The 15,747-nt window shown below is 33.5% G+C and overlaps 1 pseudogene across 1 annotated transcript; it reads right to left on the reverse strand.

The window, feature by feature from the left end:
* On the reverse strand, window positions 1-6,530 carry LOC145041749 (TMV resistance protein N-like; annotated as a pseudogene). Its single transcript, XR_013680378.1, has 6 exons — window positions 5,957-6,530; window positions 4,464-5,586; window positions 4,067-4,378; window positions 2,851-3,983; window positions 1,952-2,019; window positions 1-328 (listed from the first exon to the last, which is right to left on the reverse strand). The product of XR_013680378.1 is annotated as a TMV resistance protein N-like (transcript).
* Window positions 6,531-15,747: the final 9,217 nt, after the last annotated feature.

Raw genomic sequence — 15,747 nt, forward strand, 5'->3', positions numbered from 1 at the left:
AATACGAAGGTATATGATACTTTCCCCAAACATCAACATCTAGTAAATCAAAACAATCACTCGTTTTTATTGAACTATGTGGAAAAGGTATCCTATTATGCTTAGCTATACCACAAGAATCACATACTATATCTTTTTATTTTATTTGAAACTCTCTCTAAGAAACAAACTTGACATATCTTTGACTCTGAAGTCTAACCCAACCTCCTATGTCACCACTCAACATAACCATTGTCATCATAGCATCCCTTTATGTCACCACCATGCCCATTCAGTAAAGGCCTCGTTTTCACTAACCCATGCCAATTAGGCTCCTCGAGCATAAGTCCTGCTTGGAACAATAACCAGGAAGAAACGTTACAACACAGTTTAGATCTTTGGTCAAGCAACGACTAACACACAATAAGTTGCGACTAAAACTAGGAATATGCAAAACTTTCTCAATTTCGATCCTGTTTTGTAGCATGCAAGCCCCCTTTTTCCATATATGGGAACGAGGTCTCCGTTAGGTATGGTAACACAGTGTTTCCAAAAAAAAAATCTAAGTTTTATTTTTGAGTTATTCTTGTTTACAAGTTATATGCTCGGTGGCGTTTGAGTCAACAACCCATGCATCATCTACCTCAACCTTACCAATCACTCATGTTGATCGTTGGTTCAATGTCTTCATTTGACCTACCGATAGAAAAGTGTTTTAAGGAGGTCAGCCCGAGTATCAGACTAGTTCCCGAGTCAACGCAAGCAACCCTTGTTTTCCTATTTCCTCCTATTTTCTGGTTTCACCTTGCTTGCCACCAATCCAGATACCCTATATTTTTGAGTAATTATTGTTTACAGTTTACAATGCTCGAGTTCGACGTTATTTGCTCGCATAAAATCCTTGTGAACAATCTTTTTCTTTGGTTGGTTATGATCGATTTTGGTGCCTCTTCACCCGGGTGTGTAGAATTGGAAATTCACTGCATCTGCAACAAGTCCTTTCGTGACATTCATAATGTTGTTCATCTTTGGACACCCGATGGTAAACTATTCCTAATGTTGGTGATGGCTTTATGGCTAGAATTTGAGTTTTAATCGTTAAGTACTCAATTTCTAACCCAATAAGGAATTCATAGAGCCTCTCCTTCTCGTTGAACTCATTCGATCCCTTTCACATGTCACGGAACAATCATAACAGGTACATCAAGGAACGGTGAGACAAATTGTATTTCGTCTCAAAGCCTCCACAATTTTGTGTAGTAAGAAGACACGAAGGCACCATCTTGTCATGTAGTTGTAAGCAACTTTTTTAATTCATAATCCATCAAACCACTTTCCTTTATGAACCTTTATTAAAGATCTTCCCATATCTCCTTTTTTGTGTTAACCTACTTCATGTTAGTTAGTTCTGATGTCCTTTCCATGGTTGTGATCATCCATCACTTGATCATCGCATCACTATGCATCCATATCATGTAGTTTTGTGAGTTTTCTTATTCTCGATCGTCCTGTCAATGAAACTAATCTTGATTTTTAAAAAGAAAAAAACTTTCATCTCTTGTGCACAATCGTTGTAGTTGTTGTCTGTTAATGAATCGTTGACTTGCATTTTCCTTGGATAGTTTGATGAATGAATGTAATAAGGGGAGTTGGTATCGACGGGAACTCCTCCTTCATCTTTTGATTTTTCAGGCTTATCTTCCGCAATGTTTGGTAGGGTTTTATCACAGGTTCAAACCCTTCTCTAATACCATAAAGAATTCGATTGTTTGGAATTGCTTACAATATAATTAGATCAAAACAGTGTAAATACAAGGGAAACTCGAATTGTAGATAAACAAGGAGAATATAAACTATAAGCTAGGAGATAGCAATGTATGAATCCTAATACTACGAAGATAAGTATAGATGTATTTGCAATTGAATAAAGAGAGTATGATACCATAAAATGTACAAACCAAATGGTTCTTACAAGTACGCATAGTAGTCGAGTAGAATCATGCACTTCGTGTGTCGGTTGCTTTGTGGTCAGCGAAACTCCTGAATGCACAAAATGATTCAAATTTTAGGATCCATGATTGCTCAGTTGTTCAATCGAAAAAAATGGGGAAAAAATACAATATTCACATGCATCTACATGGTTCCAAGCTTTTATATGGAATTCTTAAACTCTATCATAGTACAAGGCTGAAGAGATGACAATTATGCAGACTCATGTTCCGTTTCAACTTGAATTAGACACGGTATCTAACACAAATGACAATTATGGAACAACAAAAAAAAAATACCATAATCCTATAAAAAAGGACTAAGAGGGAGGTTAGATGTAGACAGCCTACCTTCACCCTAGGGTAGAGAGGTTGCTTCAATGGAAGACCTCCAACAAGATAAAGTGCATGCCAAAAAGATAAGATGTGATGTATAAAACATATTCATTTCATTTGGTATATTTAAAATAGATTAAATAGTTATAAAATATTAATTGTTTGATATGTAGATACAAATTAGGGTTAAAAATGAAATGTTATTAAAGGTAGGGAAAAATGTACAAAACATATAAGGGGAATAAGTAGCTTGAGTTTACTAATCTGTTGGAGTAAACACTACAAAAATCTAACCTCTCCAATAGTAAAAAGCTTTTAAATAGATTTTTCAAATATTAAAAGAGTCGATAAAAAAGCCGCCATTGGAGATACTCTAACTAAGAGTATAAATAAGCTACCCTGTGGAGCTACAAGCTTAAATATGAAAATAAAGAATACTCAAAATTGAAAAATGTGACGTAAAACCAGTAGAATTGGACTACTCTTAACCATCAGACTAATAAGTCTCTAAAATACAAGACAATTAATGGAAAAATGAGGAAAATACCTCTTAAGATAGTTCTTTGTGGACCGGCTCCTTAATTCTGCTTTTATGTAGCACAAGGTTCCATATTCTGAAGTCCCTATCTCGGTTGCAAAAGCATACGACTGAATAAGTGATGTGGATCCCAAAATACGCAGACCATCCATTGAAGAAATGCTGTGTGGAAGATGACATATTCCTGTAAAAGCTATATTTAACCCTTCTAAAAGCTTTAAATTTCCAAATTCCTCTGGCAATTTCTGAACTTGACCACAAAAGGGGAGATGGAAATATCTCAAACATTTCATCTTACAGATGCTGTTTGGAATATCTCCTAAAGATGTACACTCTGTCAGGTTCAGCTCCTCTAAACATTCTAATTGCCCAATATCCTCAGGTAACTTCTCAAGGGACCTACAAGATTCAAGTTGTAGAGATTTCAGATGAATCAGCATGCAAATGCTATCCGGAAGGCATCTAATACTTGCAGACGACAAACTCAGCTCCTCTAAATTTTCTAACCAATCAAGATTCTCCGGTAACTCTTGAAGATGCTGACAATCTTTAAGTTTGAGAGAGTTCAGATTTTTCAACATACAAAGACTATCTGGAAGACATTTGATGTGTGTAGAGTACAAAGTAAGCTGTTCTAAGCATTTCAACTGGTCAAGGTCATTGGGCACCTCCGGAATACATCCATGGAATGTAAGGTCTCTTAGATGTTGTAAACCAAAAAAGCTTCCTGAAACACTCTCAAGTTTTGTGCAAGGTTGGATATCTAGAACCACACCCTTAGAATGAATTCCTGTTGTTGAGGAGGGTTGTTCTTTAGAATATTGGAATTCAAGTCGTAGCATTGGTAGATTGTTTGTGGAGTCCCTTGGGAATTCCTCCAAGCACTCCACAGTCACAAATAACTTATGTAGACTAAGAAGAACAAGTGATTCCAACTGTTTGGATAACGAAAAAGATACAGGCCATGAACAACCAACTAAATTTACATACACAAGCCTTTCTAGACATCCAGATGGCGCATGAATTTCTGTCAAATCCTGACATCCATTAAGAACTACCTGCTCAAGATTTGGAGTCATCCCAAGGTCAAGGGTCCTCAAATTCGAAAAACGAAGGTCGAGGAACCTGAGCTTCTTAAGAACCTAGATTATATGCAAAAGAACAAAAATTAGACAAGTGTTGTTGTATCAGCTAACAAATCGACCAAAAGCATTACAAAATGTACCTTTCTTTCTCCATTTTCCCAAAGTTGCACGATTCTGCTTCCTGGCAATCCAAGCCCAACAAGATTATTTGGTCGAAATGTTTGGGGTAAAAACAAACCAGGGTAATTATTCCAATGCAGATACTGTAACGAATTTGGAAAATACTGTTTTGCTTGATCAAACTTCCAGTTGCAAGGGAAACAGTCATCACCATCTCCAATAAGAATAAGATATTTAAGTTTGCTCATGTTTCCAAGTCTTTTGATGATAATTTCAGGACTCAGTTCCTTCAACACCAGTCCCAATCCTATACATGTAGAAGCTTCAGCACCCTATAATCCAAAAACAGTCACCATGAAACTTGTGTCATATATATGTAAAGAAAAATCTGTTAGTTTTAGTAAACATGATCCTTACTGAATCATCAGTAAATAGTTCTTCAATTTCCTCGCGAATCCAGAGTCGGCTGTGTTTGTTGGGCTCATGGGGGTGCGATCGCCGAACAATATTCTTGCCCAATTCTTCTATCTTATCATGCATGCCCAATCTACCATTTAAAATTGTTATGAGAGATCTTTGCTCAAGAATTCTTAAACCATATGTAGCACGAAATCCACAGCTATCAAGCGTTCTAATTGCATATTCTTCAGGAAACCCCTTCAAGAAGCATGCAACATCTAAGAACATTTCCTTGTGATCATCCTCTAAGCTGTTATAGCTTATTTCCAATACCTCTAGAGTTTCCCGAGATGGAATTGTTTCTAGTCTTTTTAGTGCGTCTCTCCATACAACCTCATTTTCACCACGCAGATGTGAACCCAAAACTTTAATCGTCAGGGGAAGACCAGCAGCATAACGTACTACTTCTGATGAAAGCTCTTCATATCCTTGATCTGGAATATATCTCTTAAATGCATACCTACTAAGGAGGCTCATTGCTTCCTCATCCGACAACAAACTGACATCATGAATCCATTTTACATTTACTCCATGTGCTAGCAGCACTTTCTCGTCTCTTGTTGTAATGATGATTCTACTTCCAACCTTAAACCAATCTCCAGCTAATGCCTCAAGCTGCTCTGCATCATCCACATCGTCTAGAACAAGAAGAACTTTTTTATAGGGTAGTCTCATTCTCATGAGTTCTTTCCCATCATGAACACTCCCCACACGCATGTTTTCATCTTTTAGAACACCTGAAAGGATTCGTTCTTGCAATGACCGCAAACCTTCCTTTTTCGAAATTTCCATTCCGCCCTTCTTTTTTGATAGTTCCCTTACGTCCTCAACAAAGGAACCACCTTCAAAATGGGAAGATACTTTATCAAAAATAGCCCTGGCTAATGTTGTCTTCCCAATGCCTCCCATACCCTTGATCCCTATCATACGCGCTTTATCGTTCAAACCGATTCCCAAAGACAACTCCAGATCTCGCATCCGGTGGTCCATGCCTATCAGATTGTCATCATTGCTCAGGTGAATGGAACGTAGCTTCAGTGAAATTTCTTTAACAATTTGATTGATGGCTTCAGCTTCATGCCTGTAGATCAATTACTTTCAGTAATATACCATACAACCATGTGAAAATAGTAATAATAACATATCCGTCTAGAATGTTGGAAGTAGGAAGATAAATGTATACTGCTGTGTTTTTAAGTGCTCAATTGAGGGGAAAAAAAATGATTTTTTGATGCTATGAAAACAGGGGAAATCATAGGACAGAAGGGTTTCATAAGATCTGGTGAAGTGAAGGCAGAAATGGGTATATATTTGTTGCTGACTTAAAGGAGGTTCGATCATCACATTGAAGACTCAACATGGAGTTAGAATTTTACAATATAACATCGATGGCAAAATACAGATATGAAAGAATAATAATTAAAGAAGAGATATGATGAAGGAATATATACCCATTAGCAATGTTTTTCAGATCCCACCCAACCAGATTCCCTGCACCTTCCAGAGCCTTTTCCCATTCCTTAATCTGTTTGTTGGTCTTATGTTTGGCGATTGAACTTCCAACTGGCCCAGTTTGATGGCGGATGTCGTTGGGCTCTACATCATAAAAGAGTGGGTAAGCAATCTGCTCATTCTCATCCTGGCACTCCATAATCTTCCTAACCTCGTTCAAGCACCAAGAAGAAGATGCACATATTTTTTGGAGAAAACGATGATTAAAATCCTCGACTCTTCAATGGCTTTAAAGAGCTGACCGATCTGTTTTCCTTTCTCGAGTTCCTCATTATCCCTGAAGGTGTGAATACCTTTTTGCTTAAGAGAAGCGTAAAGATGATCAACAAAGTTCTTACGTGTGTCTTCTCCTCTAAAGCTTAAGAACACGTGATACTTATAGCTCTTTTGATTGGATGAAGTTGAAGAAGACGCCATTGAAGGGTTTTTATGGATCTTCTATATATAAATCAAAGGGAGAGATTATTAAGGAATAATTGCAAAAAAAAAGTTAGGGATATCTGAACTACACAAGGATTTTATTGCTTTCGTACTTGTGGTTGACAGGGGAAATCAATCAAACTTTTGTATTTGAGAACACTGCAAAAATGGTCCTTGTAGTTTCAACTTTTCGTTTGGATAAGGTAAGAAGTTTCAACTTGCAAAAATAGTCGTTATTTTATTTGAGTGTTTTATTATGAACTAGATTAAAACTCACATATTACAAATTAAAATAATGTAGATAATAACAAAACAGTCATTATCATGAATTTGCATGCATAATCTATATACAATATCAAAATATAAACACTTCCTTGTTTCAAGATTGTTAGATATAAAATGTTTTTTTTCTTTGTGAACTATTTTCCACTATAGAATCCTTTTCTACTCCTCCCATGTTAAAATCTTTAAAAAAGATCATTTTTTTTTTTTTTTTTTTTTTTTAATAAATTTTCACTCTATGTTTGAAATCCTTGAAAAAGACCATTTTAAAAGTAGAATGTTGTATATGACACTTTCCAGAAAGTAGAATGCTATAAAAGAAAATGTTTTTTTCTACTCCATGTTTGAAATCCTCAAAAAGACAATTTTAAAAGTAGAGTGTTATATATGACAGTTTCCAGAAAGTAGAATGCTATAAAAGAAGATGGATTATTTTAAAAAAAAAATTCCCACTCTATGTTTGAAATCCTCAAAACAGATGACTTTAAAAGTAAAATGCTATATATGACAATTTCCAAAAAGTATAAAGCTGTAAAAGAAGTTGTTTTTGTTTTTGTTTTTGTTTTTTTTTTTTTTTTTTTTTTTTTTAATTTTCCGCTCCATATTTGAAATCATTTTAAAAAGTAGAAAGTTATATATGATAGTTTCCAGAAAGTAGAATGCTATAAAATAAAATGTTTTTTTTATTATTATTAATGTTCCACTCCATGTTTTAAAATACAAAAAAAAAACATTTTAAAACTAAAGTGCTATATATGATAGTTTCTAGAAAGTAGAATGCTATAAAAGAAGATGGTTTTTTTTTTTTCAATTTTGCACTTAATGTTTGAAATCCACAAAAAAAGACCATTTTTAAAGTAGAATGCTATATATGATAGTTTCCAGAAAGTAGAATGCTATAAAATAAGATTTTTTTTTTTTTTTTTAATTTTCCACTCCATGTTTGAAATCCTAAAAAAAGACATTTTTTAAAAGTAGAATGCTATATATATATGACAGTTTCCATAAAGTAGAATGTTATAAAAGAAGATGTTTTTTTTCCACTCTATGTATGAAATCTTCAAAAAGACCATTTTAAAATTAGAGTGACATATATGACAGTTTCCAGAAAGTAGAATGTTATAAATGAAGATGGTTTTTTTTAAATATTCCACTCCATGTTTGAAATCCTCAAAAACGACGATTTTGAAAGTAGAATGTTGTATATGATAGTTTCCAGAAAGTAGAATGCCATAAAAGAAGATGTTTTTGTTTTTATTTTTATTTTTTAATTTTCCCCTCCATGTTTGAAATCCTCAAAAAAATACCATTTTAAAAGTAAAATGTTATATATGACAGTTTCCAGAAAGCAGAATGTTATAAAAGAAGATGGTTTTTCTTTTTTTTTTTTTTTAATTTTCTACTCCATGTTTGAAATCCTCAAAAAAGACCATTTTAAAAGTAGAGTGCTATATATGATAGTTTCTAGAAAGTAAAATGCTATAAAAGAAGATTTTTTTTTTTTTTTTTTTCAGTTTTCCACTCCATGTTTTGAAATCCTCAAAAAAGACCATTTTTAAATTAGAATGCTATATATGATAGTTTCCAGAAAGTAGAATGCTATTAAAGAAGATGGTTTTGTATTTTTTTTATTTTTATTTTCCACTCAATGTTTGAAATTCTCAAAAAATAGCATTTTAAAAGTAGAATGATATATATGAGAGTTTCCATAAAGTAGAATTCTATAAAAAAGATGTTTTTTTTTTTTTTTTTAATTTTCCACTCCATGTTTGAATTATTAAAAAAAGACCATTTTAAAAGTACAATGTTATATATGATAGTTTGCAAAAAGTAGAATTCTATACAAAAAGATGCATGGTTTTTTATTTATTTTCCACTCCATGTTTGAAATCTTCAAAAAAGATCAATTTAAAAGTAGAATGATATATATGACGGGTTCTAGAAAGTAGAATGCTATAAAAGATGATGGTTTTTCTAGTTCTCCAATCGATGTTTCAAATCCTCAAAAAAGACCGTTTTAAAAGTAGAATTCTATATATAAAAGTTTCGAGAACGTAGAATACTATAAAAGAAAATGTGTTTTTAATTGTCCAGTCTATGTTTAAAAATTAAAAAAAAAATTTTTTTACGCAATAGAAAGCTATAAGTGAAAATTTCCAGAAAGTATAAAGTATGAAAGATAGTTCCTTGCTATTTAGTCCAACCATTTAGTCCAACCATTGAACCAACATCTGGTCGTGCCGATTTAGCATATTCGTAGAAACCCTTGTATTTATTGTAACACCTTATATTATGTATTTCATTTCAGCCCTTAATATTTTAACTTGTTGCAAATAAGGCCCTTACGTTGGGTGTACAAGGTTTGTACGTCGGGTGTAAGTCAATACATGAGGTGTGTCAAAGCTGAAGTACGTTGTGCGTACACGTGAGTACATCGGGCATACTCATGCGTCACTTTAACCCTGAAAAAATGTATGGTTATATCCCCTATTTAAACATATTAACCTCCGTTGGACCTTCTTATGACCAACCTCCATTCCTCTAAACCCTAAAATCGAAACCCTAGCTCGTAAGAGTGTGACTTGAAGCTTTTGGAGTGATTTTGAGTTTTCTTGGTACAAAAGTAAGATCATTCAAGAAGTGGTGGTGCATTCAAGGTCTTGGATCCATTATTTATATCTCTGTGTTCATCTTTTGAAGGTATAAAGTTCATGAGCTTGTTTTTCTAGATCTTGTTTAAGCTTAGATTTATGTTCATCTGGTCCTAAAACTTTGATCTTTGTGAGTATAGAATACTGCAGAGCATATGAGCTGTCCTTTCATACATTTTACGGTGTATAGTGTCATAAAAATGCACGCTTGATCATTTCCTTTCCTCCATGCATAACGTCTGGTGTTTTGGTGATGTTAGAAGGTAGGGTTTAGGGATTTATCTCTCTTTAGCCATGCAAAGGCAAAAAGTTAAAGAATTTTGGATTAGGATACCTTTTAGAGTCAGATCTAAGGATTGGGATGTCACACCCCATTAAAGCGGAAACACGAAGAGTGACATGATAAGGTCTCATAACACAAGGTAAATAGGATTACCAACCATAATCATTAAGCATTTTTATGTTTACATCATATTCGAAACAATATTACATTTTAGTTCCATACTACATAGTCTAGTACATAACAAGAGCAATAAACATAAATCATTATGGCGTATTAAACTGGATCACTGACCGTTTCCTGAAAAGCATGCAAAAACGAGGGTTAACTATAAAATAGTTGGTGAGTTCACAGGTTTATAAAGAATTTGTTCAACAAAAGTTCCAACTCAAAATGAGTGTTTAATGCCAAAGCACTCCGTTCACAACCAAGCCTAACGACTGTTCTTGTTTCATTCCATCATGTCCATGGTTCCCATGATGTCAGTTCATTGAAATATACACTCACAACTTTGGGTGAGTGAGGGTTGTCTACCCCAAATAGCTCTATCTATAAGATCGTCGGCTCGAAATACGAGTTAATAGGTTGTAGTTTGGTTTGCAGGGATTTAACATACAAAGATCATATCACAAAGTTCATATCAAGAGTTCATAGCATGAAGTTGATAGCACAATTTCATAATGTAAAGTTCATAAAAGTGTATCATTCCAAGTTCCTCAAGTTCATAAAACAACATCGTTCCAAGTTCATTAAGTTCATAATAAAATAGAGTTCAACAAGTTCATAAAAAAAAAGTTCCACAAGTTCATAAAATAATACGGATATCTCATAAAACAGTAGCATGCTTTCCACCCCAAAACATGAAAACAGTAAAAAGGGGGGTTGTGAATACTCACCAGGGAGAGTTTGCGGTTCGAGCTTCGCGGTTCGGTGTTATAGAGATCGATTTCTACTAGTTCCTTACGTAAAAAATAGTTTCTAGTGAGATATAATTCACTAAAACAATATCTAAGATCTACCTATCCAACTAATGGTGTCGCAAAGTGCCCAAAGTTTGTTTGGTTCATTATTGGTATTATCAAATTCACGGTGCCTTGTGTTCAAAAATCCATAAAGGCACGAAAATGAACTCCAAAAATTGTAACAAATTATATTCTAGTTCTAATAGGGGTTATCAGTTTCTTGAAATTATATAGGAATTTTTGAAGGCAATTTGTTATTTATTTGCAATTTATGACTAAATAATAGTAAAAATTCTAAATAAATAGAAAACAGTTGCAAAAATTCCCAATTCAATTTCCACAGGTTCTTATAATTTTCCTCGAGAAGGGAAAAATATTGGCTTGTGCTCTTGAGTCATAAGACCCTATTTTGTAAATCCATGCCCTAATTAAATGAAAATGAAAATTCCGAATAAAATGTCAAACTGTGCCCAAATTTTATGAAACTTTAGGGGGAATCCTTATTATGTACATAAATGAGTTCCATAAGTTTTCAGATTTTTAATTCATCTATATGTATTTATTTTGAATTTTTGTCTTTTAAATCCTCATTTTTGTAGAAAAATAAGGGATTGGTTCTAGCACTTTTGGTTTTACATATCATCCCTTGATAATATCAACTTTCATAAAAAAATTATTTTGAAGCTAAACAAGGGTATTTAATCCCAACAAGTTATGCAATGTAGCACTAGCAGGTGGATGAGTTTCAAATTGTAACTGAAAGTTTAAGAATTTGTGTAGGGACTTCTATGACATTTTAGTTCATGAAATTTTATGTCTTCTGTGATTAATTTGTTAAGTTTCTAAAATATTTTTTACCAGATTTATTGTGGAGTTTAAGGCCTTTCATCATGTAATGCAAAACTAGTGATCAGAGAAAAAGTGTTGTTTGCGCAACTGTATTGTAAATTTTTTCAAAAAATCACATTTTTAATGTTTTACAGTAAGGGCAACTAGGTTCGAAATTTAACTCATGTAACTAGCCATCAGAAAAAGAATATCATGATTTGGTCAGGAAATGAGAAAGTTATGACCTTTTAAATTTGATTAAATTTGAGTAAACAAATCTGAGAGAATGTTGAAGAGTAAAACTCATGAAAACAAAGTTCAAACTTCTATTTTACCTAATGATATCCTTTTATTTTTTCCTTAGTTTGGGATAGAAAAACGCTATCTTAAGGATATTTTGTATAAATACTTGTTTCTAACCATTTGATCTTACATGCAACCAAGCTAGATGAGACTAAACTTTTGAAAAATCGATTTTTGGTGCTAGATAAGGCTTGTATGTGCTCACCATTGCTCTTGACTTTGGTTTGATCATGGATCAACACCATTTACAGAACATGCAACATATTTTTGATGGTGATCTACAAAAATCAAGATCAAACAAAGGTTCTTTGCAAGAACATGCCTTAGAAATTGAAAATTTAAAGGAGAAAGTGAGTAGAACTTGTAAAATTTGTTACGGATCTTCAACATGTGTATGATAAGAACTTACCCTTTGATATGAAGCTTCAAGAACACCCAAAATAAGGCTGAAAATTCGTGATTAAGGGGCTGATTTTTAGAGAGAGAAAGTGAGGTTTCTTGAGAGAAGGAAGAGAGAAAGTGAGATTCTGTCTCTCTAGACAGACCATCTCTCTCGTCGTCTCTTTGGGTCTATACTCCACCAAAATCGTCCATAAAACTCTAGTAATGTAAGATAACGTATGATAAACAAAATGGAAAACTCTCTCCCAGAGAATATGTTTCTAAGATATGATTTCCTCTCTCTCAAGGCCATGCAAAATCTGACCTTGGGATTTTGCATAAAGAAGCAGTATATAATGAGTGAGAGAGAGAGAGAGAGTTTGTGTGTGTGTGTGTTTGAGGTTGTGTATGGCCGAATTTTTTGGGTGAAGAGAGTCTTTATAAGGGTCTTTAAAGTTGGAAATCTTTAATAATGTTGCCTCTTAACCATTTTTATAAAAATGATCTTTAGTTCTTCCATTGCAATTAGAGAGGCCATAAGAAGACCAATTGCCCAAGCTTAGTAGATGGAGGACTAGTTGCAGCACCCACTCCATGGACTCTACAGATTATTGATGGCCACCAGGGCAAGGCGGATGCTCCTATGGTAAGGAGTAGGGTTTTTAGTTGACAGCCGAGGAGGCTCACGCAACACCTGATGTGGTGATCGGTATGTATCTTCTCCTTATATCTTTATGCATGTTGATTTCTCTGCTTATATTTGTGTGTTTTGTTTTAGGATTGTTCCTTGTGAACGGTATCTATGCCTTGATATTGTTTGATTGGGGGGCTACCCGATCTTTCGTGTCTCTTGCACTCAACAAGAGGTTTGTTGGAGCTCCAGGGGAGCTGGATTGTACATTAGAGGTTGAGATTGCGGATGATCGATCTGTCCAGGTATTGAGGGTTCATCAAGTTTGTGTTCTAGAGATGTTCAAATACCAGTATCTGATTGATTTGGTTCTTACTCCTCTGTAGGAATCAAGGTTATTGTAAGGTCGACTAGTTGAGTCCGAATGGGGTAGTGATCGACTATTAGCATCAGATGGTATGTATTCGGAATTCAAGTGAGGGATAACTAGTGGTACCTGGAAAGAGAGCTCAATGTGGGCCGATTCTATTTTCACTAGCTAGGGCTAGACACTATTTACATTAGGGTTGTTTCGGATATGTCGCGTATGTTATGGATACCCGGGAGAAAGGTAAGGCGATTATAGATGATGTGTTGATTGCAAGGGGGTAACCGGATGTGTTTGCAAAGGATTTTATTGGAGTGTCTACGAAGAGGCAAGTGGAGTTTCAGATTGACTTGGTTCCTCTAATAGCCAAAGCACCATATGGGTTAGCTCCTCTAGAGATGCAGGAATTGTCTACACAGCTGTAGGATCTGTTAGAAAAGGGATTCATTCAACCGAGCAGTTCTCCATGGGGATCGTCGATCCTTTTTGTAAAGAAGAAGGATAGGTCGCATCGGATGTGTATTGAATATCGGAAGCTGAATAAACTAACGGTGAAGAACCGTTATCCACTATCGAGGATTGATGATTTGTTTGACCAGCTTCATTGTGCATCTTGGTTTTCTATAATTAATCTTCATTCCGGTTATCATCAGATGAGGGTCAGAGAGAACGATGTGTAGAAAATAGCCTTTCGGACTCATTATGGTTATTACGAGTTCATAGTGATGCTATTTGGGCTCACCAATACTCCAGTTGTATTAATGGACCTCATGAACCGCGTATGCATGCTGATGTTGGATCGGTTTGTGATTCTATTCATTGATGACAAGGGAAAGAGAGAGTGTATGTGAAGTTCTCCAAGTGTGATTTCTAGTTGCATGAGGTGCAGTTTCTGAGGCACCTTATCAACCAGAATGGTATTCTGGTCAATCCGGCCAAGGTCGAGGTCGTGATGAGGTTGGAGGTTCTGAGGTCTCCATTTGAGATTCAGAGTTTCATTGGGTTAGCAGGTTACTATTGAAGATTCATTTAGGACTAAGTTACAACTCATGGAAACCACGGGTAAATGATTCATAAAATTATACTAAATTAATAAGAAATAAGTTTTGTTTAGACTTTTAAATTGATTATTTAAAATTTATATATATATATATATATATATATATATATATATATATATATATATATATTTGATATAAGTTCTGTATATGTAAACATTTAATAAAATTCTGCTTTATATAACATAATATATTTTGAGTATGCAATCAATCATGTAAATGATAGTGATATTGAAAAAAATAAATATAAAAGAAATGTAATAAAAATAAATAACATAATAAATTACAAATTAACGAAAAAAATAACAATGTACCATGAAAGTATATTGTTATATAAAAACGTCTACATACCTATTTATTATTTCTGTTTTATTAAAAATACTATAACACATATCAAGTTAACTACAAAGAGCTTGTTTTAATTGAAAAGATGTTTTTTAATGACTGTAAGGGCAATTTGTCAAATTTATTTTGTATATTAACTAATTCTTTGTATAGATAATATATATATTTTTTTTATATAAATTTAAACATTTTAGATGCTTTTCAAAGTTGGTGTTCTCATTCGATTTTATTATTTGATTGAAATCTAGGCTAAGGGTTTATCAGATGGCTGACTTTGTATTTTTTTTTTATCATATTAGTACTTCATTATCTAACTTAGCATATTTATATGTAGTTTTTTTTTTATTCATTTCCAACAAATTCAAACCAAAATCAATATTCTGGAGTTTTTTTTTTATTTTGTTTATGTCCATCAAATTCAAACCAAAATCGACGAGGGAATGTACATGCAAATATAATTACCTAGTAATTATCCTAAATATATTATTTTTATTAATATCAATGAAATAATCACAAACTTGGCTTTTAGTCCATTAACTAAAAGTTACTTGAAAATTAAATTTATTCTAGATTTCAATTGTTTACGGCATACACACTAATTTATATTTTCGTATTTTTAATTGGTTACTATGATTAATTAAATGATATGCATTTGATTGGTTCAAAATTTTTCTAAATATATTAAGCATTGTAGAAGGGTAATTTAGAAATTTCACTAACATTCAAACATTTCCATTAAGCTAAGTATAGATACTTCATTGACTTTTTGGGTATAAGCATATCAGAAGGGTATGTAATACATCCATCCTCATGAAAATTAGAAGACCAAAGGGTAAGATTATCTCTCAAAAGTTGCATGATCAAGGTGTTGTCTTTGTATGATTCCTCACTCAAAGTTTCCAACTCAAAAATCGCCTCATCAAAAGCATGTTTAGTTAAATGGCATGCCACGTAATTTCATCATATAAAACACTTCAATTTCATACACCATATGCAAATTTTAAATAAAGAAAAGAAAATATATGATTTTACTTAACAGGAGAACACGGAGAAATTGAGAGCCAAGGCAAGACGAATTAGGTGGGTTGAAGTGAGCTCTTTATTTGCAGACTCAGAAGCAACCTTAAAATTATAACATTTCTTTGTATACTGATAATAATGATCAATTGACAAATATAACCCTGCTTTATCATAATATCTTTATGTGTAATTACAATTTTTT

This window comes from Lactuca saligna, chromosome 4 (assembly GCF_052625555.1).
Source record: "Lactuca saligna cultivar CGN05327 chromosome 4, ASM5262555v1, whole genome shotgun sequence".
Taxonomy (NCBI): Eukaryota; Viridiplantae; Streptophyta; class Magnoliopsida; order Asterales; family Asteraceae; genus Lactuca; species Lactuca saligna.